This window comes from Melanotaenia boesemani, chromosome 10 (genome assembly GCF_017639745.1).
Source record: "Melanotaenia boesemani isolate fMelBoe1 chromosome 10, fMelBoe1.pri, whole genome shotgun sequence".
Lineage (NCBI taxonomy): Eukaryota > Metazoa > Chordata > Actinopteri > Atheriniformes > Melanotaeniidae > Melanotaenia > Melanotaenia boesemani.
The window spans coordinates 6,990,590-6,998,558 of record NC_055691.1 but is presented as its reverse complement, the minus strand read 5'-3'; positions in this window follow the sequence as shown (position 1 = coordinate 6,998,558).

The following is a 7,969-nucleotide window of genomic DNA, read 5'->3' as shown; positions in this document are numbered from 1 at the left end:
TAAATCTTAAAGAGAAATAAATCATTAAAAATAAAGTAATACACCAAATTATTTTACAACAATCAAAATAACCCTTATTCACATCTGTAAAAGATGCACTATAGGGGTAAGGCAGAACAAAAAACATTATTCAGTACAGAAGATAAAAAATAACAGCGTATCAAGTATCACATGTATTATTATTATTACACTGAGCCCTCTAGGTTGTTTACCTAAACCTTAGAAGCTCTGTTACGTAATAAGAAAACAAATCCTCACCAACATTTATCATAGACTGCTGTTTATTTTTTTTATATAATAAACATAATCTTTTCCGATAACCGGTAAGACGAGAGCTCTCTAAGCCACAAAGAAACACTTGGAGGGTGATTATTTTTCCAGTTGATAGTTATACATTTGTTGGCCGCAATTAGGGCTAGTCTGATGAAGCGAGTGTTCATTCTCATTTCAGTTGATAAAACAGACAGGTCCCCTACTAGCGTCAGCTGCGGATTAAGTGGGATTTCTTTTCCCTGCATCTTAATGATAAATGTTCATCTTTCAGGACCACATTGTTAAAATCTTGGACAGACAAGTGGTTTGAGTGGGGAATTAAAGAGGCCCTCTATAAGAAAGTAAAGAAACTTTTTCTTAACTGAGTTGGACTAAAGGGAAAGTATAGAATAAACAGTAACACTTTTTTCTAGAAGATTCTACAATTTCTACAACTAGCAATTAACTGGTGATAGGTAAGGGTGTCAGTGTTAGGTATAAAAGGAGCAACTACCAAACTAATGGAGCTCAACTTTTACCCAGAGGGTGGGCAATACTTTATCTGGAGGGCCATCTACTAAGAAAGGAAATTGTGTTCCTCTCACACATGGTCACATTAGAGAGATATTAGAAATAAAACATGTTAATAATTTAGATCAAGTGAAAATTTTTGCAACAAGTTGAAAATGTCCTTAGAAAGGTAAGTCAATTGTTTTGGGGTGCAGTATGTAACACTTGATGTGGTAGTAGGGGGATCAATGCTATATCTCCCTAAAAGTTCTGGTTTACTGTTTGCAAGATGAAAGCTCTTCAGGGTTACAGGGGCTGAGGTCTGTCCCAGCCTGTGTCCTTCTTCTTATTTCCAGTGAAAAAGTCAGAAATATCTCCTTTTCTCCTCATTATTGTATGGAACTTTACAAACTAATACTAGTTACAGGCTATATTTGTCCACATTTTCATCTTGTATCTTACTTTAAAATTAACTAGCAGCCTTGCTAGCCGCCGGTTCAAATTAAACTGGATCATGTAGTGCTACCTTAGCGCTAAGGATCATTGATACCGAGGAGCTCTTTGAGCATCTTTATAGTTTTAATTTTGGCTATAATGTGAAAATCATCTAATGAGTGGATGTGTAGTCCCTAAATACACACAATAAACTAAATATGACATCGTTTTCCCCACATTATCTTAAAGCTAATCTAGTGCTACAGTGTAACTAAATTAGCATTGCTACGTAGCTTCATGCTAAAGTCAAGTTAACAGCCTTGCATAACATTAGTAGTTGTACTTGCACAAGGAAAAAATGTTCTAGAAATATGTAGCCAAATGTCAATATTTTAAAAAGATAATTTGTTCAGGAAACTACTTTTAAATTTTTTAATTTACTTCAGATCGGTGTAATGATACTGGTAACCAGACAATTCTGTCCTCCTCCAGCGACCTGTCAGGTACCTGAGGTAGCACCTGGGGATGTCCAATCAGATTTCAGAGGTGGCCATGATCAATAAATCTCACAGTCCATCTCTATACAGACAAATAAACCCTTAAACTATATAAAGAGGGAAGCCATCAAAATAAAAAAATTATATATATATATATATATATATATATATATATATATATATATATATATATATATATATATATATATATATATATATATACATATGTATATGTGTGTGTGTGTGTGTGCATGTACAAACAAGCAAAACCAGAACCTGCATTTCCTTCCAGAGAGTCAGTTTAGCTGAAGAAAATCCTTGCAGCAATTAACATGTACAGGTGAAGTGCATTTTAAAACATTGTTCCTTCATTCAGAACTGTTTAAGTTTGCAAATTCAACCCAAGAGCAAAGAGAGAAAAAACAAAGTTATCTATATAAATATTTGAAAATGCTCCTTTTTTTTCCCAAGCATTTCGTTTCAGACTTTTTCAATAAATTGGCCAATGTTTTTTTTTTCTTCTTCTTCAGCTATGTTGGATAATGTCGACTGTTTTCCTAAAGGTATAGTTTTTCATGTGAAAATATGAGCAAATTATTTTCCAAAGAAAAATCAAAACGAGATGTGTCAAAATAAACAGAAAAAGACTAGCTTCTTACAGATTAGTTAGTTCAAAACATTTCACTAGCATTGCATTCGTTCAGTTTTCATAGATCTAATTTGACCGGAGGAAAAGGAGACTATAAACATTTCCATTGTTTGTTTAAGCTTCCTTCCTGATTAATACTGTAAGTACTGTACCTCTTCCTGAAAACTAAAACCTGCAACTCTGATGTTCCAAAGGATCTGTGGTCACGTACACCAAACATATACACTGTGCATCCGTAATGAGAGAAGATGGAAACAAGTGAGGCAGTGAAGGATGTAAAGAGAGTCCATCAGTATGAGCTACCTAATAGTTTGTCTGTTTAACCTACAAGAGATGTTTCTTACCAACAAACTTATAAAAAGCTATAAGATATCATGAAATCTAATAAATTGTTGTTTTGTTTTGTTATTTTTACTTCATTTATGTTTTTACATAAAATCCATTTTAAGCATGCTGGCCTTGTAATTAAGGATTTATTAATTTTTAAAGGCACTGCTATCACCTTACATCTCTGGTGGCTGCTGAAAATCAGTTAAGCGATAATTGAATACATAGTAATGTATTAACCTTGAATATACAAAAAAACTTTTCTAACAATCTGAAATACTTTTAAATGTCTTCTTCTTATTATTATTCTTAGTCTTATTATTATTATTATTTGCTTTTTCCCTTTCATTTTTGCCATTAAGGACTATCTGTGCATATATGCATTCACTTGTTCTCCATCATTTATTTACTTGCTCCCTTTTTTATTTTATTTTGTTTTGTTTTCTCCCTTCTGTATATTGTGTGACTTATAATGTCTCGACACCTTGTGTTAATTTTTGTTTCTTTTGTAAATGTACACTTTATCACAATAAAAAATAAAAAAATCTGTGTGTAAAACTGAACTATCTGTAAGGGAAAAAAACTAGTGATTAGGTAAATAAAAGTAAATAAAAAAATTAAATACATTAAAATAGACTGAAATTACACAAAATGTAGGAGACAAATAAAAAAAATCTCAACAAAGCATAAAATGCAACTAAAAATATAAAATACTAGTTAAAAGTATTTAAAAAGCAAAGACAGATATCAACTAACATATGGAAATTAAGATTAAAATAAATATAAATTCAAATAAAAGAAAGATTAAAATGGTGGGTTTTAAGTTTGCTTTTAAAAACCATGTCCCCTGGTCTTTGGGAAGGTTGTTCAACAGACATGGACTAAAGGAAAAGAAGTTTCTCTTCCCATGGATATACATGTTGAATAAAGCTACTAAAAAGCAGTTTTCTTCTTTATGCAGGGACTGGATGCTTCTTAAATGTCTCTGGTCAGAACAAAGACCCGAGTAATGCTGACTGGTCTGAATCTTTTTTTTAAAAATCTAACTTAAATCCAGCTGCACACTGAACCATGTTAGTCTCCATGAGCAAAGATACTAAAAGAAAGGTGCAAAAGGCAGAGACTAATGTTGGAAAACTACTGTTAAACGTATGTTGCCCGCTTTGCCCCCTTCTGGCATAATGTTATTGAACAGGAACAGTAGTTGTGGATTAGCTTAATGCTATACTCTATGCAAAACATCAGTACTTCTATATGTTCTCTATGGTTCTTTGCATTGACCCTGATAAATAAACTAATAATTTTAAAAAGGAAACACATGAGAGAAAAGCAGAGCTCTTTGGGAATCCAGTATATATTTGTTGAAAGGTGAGAAATGTTGCTTCATGAGAAAAGGAAAAACCAACCTACAGAAAAACACAGTGGAAGTGATTTGTTGCAATTTTATGTGACTCACTGCTCTCTTTCACATAGGCAAAATAAAGAACAGCCAGAGCCAGTGAGATGCAGAAAAAACTACTTCATGCATTTGTTTCTTCAAGACTGGACTACTGCAGTTCGTAATGATAATAGCCTGTCCCAAAAATGTTCTGAAAGCCATGGTGACCAACTGTCATTGCAACTTAAACATCTCATAGTTCCATATTTTCCCAACAGAGCACTTCACTCTTAAGCTGCAGGTTAACTGTAATTCCCAGAATTTATAACTGGAGAATGGGAGCACTTAGAAATGCTCTTTACCTTTAAGATGAGTCTTAAAATCTTCCTTTTTGATCAAACTTTTACTTAGTACCAGCTTGGTGACCTTAAAGCTTAAAACTGAAATCTTTTCTCTTTTTGCTTTTTAAAAGAATTGTTTCTATACAACAGTGGAATGAAAACTTTCTGTGCAGTCGGAAAACACAAATAGTACTGGAAATGATGTAGTGTGCATGCCTGGTCTGTAGTGGGTGATTAATGTTGCACAAGAAAGCAGCAAAGAAACTTTACATAACACTAAACACTTTTACAATCTCTGAGACAGTTTTACATCTTGCAAAACATTTTTACAAGTTCAAGAAACAACATTACAAAATATGGCACAACTGGTGTTACATCAAAATCTGTGACCCATCAGAACCTGTGACCACCAGGAGCGGTGTGTATTTCTTTGCATGTACATCTTAGAAGATGAACTAAGTCTTAAAAACATTTGTATTGAAATCTGAGTTCATTATGATACAGGTACAGTAAAGTCACACATTCTGATAGCTATCAGAAATGGTGACCTCTGCCACCCCTTTAGTCTAGAATGTTTTAACATAATGTGGCCCTTACGTAGCCAGGATAACAGATGTCACCATTTTAGAATGTGTGACTTTACTGTACCTGCAATATAATGAACTCAGACTTCAATAAATGTGTTTGTTAGACTCTGTTTGTCTTCTAAGACGTACATGTAGAGAAATGTACACTATTGTCACAGATTCTGATGGGTCACAGATTTTGGTGAAACACCAGGTCATATCTTTGTAACTGTGTTTCCTGAACTTGTAAAAGTGTTTCACGTCAATGTAAAGTAGCTTTGTTGTTGGTAAGTGTTTCAGCAATGTAATCAGAACTTTGTAAAAGTGTTTTACAGCTACATGTACATTTGCATCAGGGAATTTTAAGTGTTTCATGTTTTTAACCTAAACTTGTTTAGCCCATGGTAAAACTGTTTCAGTATTGTACTTTTGTAAATGTAAAATGTTTTCTATGATGTAAAAACTTGCATTGTGACAATGTAAAAGTGTTGCAGTGGATGTAGATGTGTATAAGGAAAATGTAATAGGGTTTCACTTGATGTAATATTGTTTTGCACTTCCCAGCCACCGTAGTTACGTCTAAAAGATATAATAGATATAACAAATTATTCCATTGTTGTTTTTTTATTTGTATATATTAAACATAAAAAAAATCTCATGTGAACAAATTAGGAATTGCAGTTACTTTTAATTTAAAAAAATTGCACTTATTATCATTTTCACATTTATCACATGTGGACTTATAAACTCTCTGGTGGGCCCCTTTTGGCCCCCAGACCACATGTTTGACACCCCAGTTCTAGATGATAAACAGAAACATTTCGAGGTTATAGCTCTGAAGTATCATCTTCCTCCTCAGTCTGAAACCAGAGCTTTGGTTTCCTGTTCGACAACCTGACTCCTCACCCATGTGCAGGTAAACTCTTAAACAGACACATACAGCATCCAGCATGAAACATTTAACAGCAGACCTGTCAGATCTGCAGTAGCTTCTGTCCAGCCTCCATCCACGCACACACACACACACACACACACGAGCTAACTCTGCTCTTACAGTTCAAATGTAAAGGTGAGCTGTAATTTCCACACTGTCAGTAAATGAATTATTCTGAGGTGTAAATACACTTCTGGAGGTCTCTGTACAGCAGATCCTCTTACAGAAACCTCTTTTTCATTTCTCTCCCTTTCCTTTAGTTCATGTGAGTCCAACTCATCTGCATGCCAGCAGTATTTGGTGCTTCTTTTCTTGTAACAAATAAAAATGATAAAAAGTTAAAACTTTTCAGATATAACATGCTGTTTTGGATGGACAAACTGTGACATCATGTAAGCTAATTGTCACTTATAAGCAGGTTTGGAATTTAGATGAGAAGAACGTAAAGGAAGCCAAACAAGAGAAAACACATACAGGGGAATTTGCAGATGTGCAGAATTTGTAGGACAATGAATTACATTAAAATGGACATTCTAATTAATATGAAAAGCTCAGGTTTTACTAAATAAGCTCAATAAGAGTTCCACCACATGGGTGCATCAAAAAAAGAAACTGAAAATGTTCTTCATAATTTCATCAAAACATTGCAGAAGTCCAAACTGAGCATCAGAATGAGGAAGAAGGGGGATTTACATGACTTTGAACGTGGCATGGTCGATGGTCTGAGTATTTCAGAAACTGCTGATCTACTGGGATTTTACAGTAGACCATCTCTAGGGTTTACAGAGAATAGTCTGAAGAAGAGAAAATATCCAGTGAGCAGCAATTGTCTGGAGCAAAATGTCTCGTTGATGTCAGAGAAGAATGGGCAGATTGGTTGGAGATGATAGAAAGATAACAGGAAGTCAAATCAGCACTGGTGCCAACCAAGGTCTGCAGAATAGCATCTCTGAACACACAACACATCCAACCTTGAAGTAGATGGGCTACAGCAGCAGAAGACCACATCGGGTCCCTTCTGTCAGCTAAGAACAGGAAACTGAGGCTACAACTCACACTAGGATAGTCCGGGACATTAGGTATGGGTGGGGAATTACGAAAAATTTCACACCTTCCTTTGGTTTGGCTTGTTTTTACACTTCACTTTACTTTAGTGGATCAAGCCTCCTGAGCAACGTCATGCAGTTATAATTACTGCTCACTAGGGGCAGTATCCCCCAAAACAACCCCTGATCAACAAGAAATGATTGGGACTGAAAATGGCTCATTCACCACAAATAAACAAGGAAGCAACAATAAATTTATTTAGTCTTGGGGTATTTGTTTTTACTTTGATGTTCCAACATAATACAGTTTTCTTTAGAATCTGTGTGGTATGAGCAGCAGGAGAGGCAGTGAGATATCCAGTATGTTGCTCTACATCACTTCCTCTCTTTGGTTCACTGGATGGTCGCAGTGCTTTTACACTGTACGAAGAACACACCAGGGCTCAGTTACAGAATAACCAAGACCCACATTTTTTAAGCAGACCAGAGTCTGCCTCTTTGGTCCGCACCAGAGGTTGAATGTGCATTTATGTTACTCAAACTGAACCATAGTATGCGTGAAAGTGGACCAGAGTTTGTTTAAAATGGATCAAACAGAACCTGGGGGAATGGGCACCTAGGCTACAGTTCACACATATCCACAAAAACTGCATAATAGAGGATGGAAAAACCTTTCCTGGTCTGATGAGTCTCTATTTCAGCTCCACATTCAGATGCTAGGCTCAGAATCTGGTGAAAACATGAAAACATGGATCCATCCTGCCTTGGATCAAAGCTTCAAGCTGGTGTAATGGTGTGGGGGATATTTTTCTTGGCCCACTTAGTACCAACATGCCCTGATTTAAACACCACAGCCTACCTGAGGATTGTTGCTGACCATGTCCATCCCTTTATGACCAAAGTGTAGCATCTTCTGATGCTACTTCCAGCAGGATAATGCACCATGTCACAAAGCTCAGATCATCTCCACCTGCTTTCTAGAACATGACAATGACAACGGCCTCCATAGTCACCAGATCTCAGTCCAGTAGAGC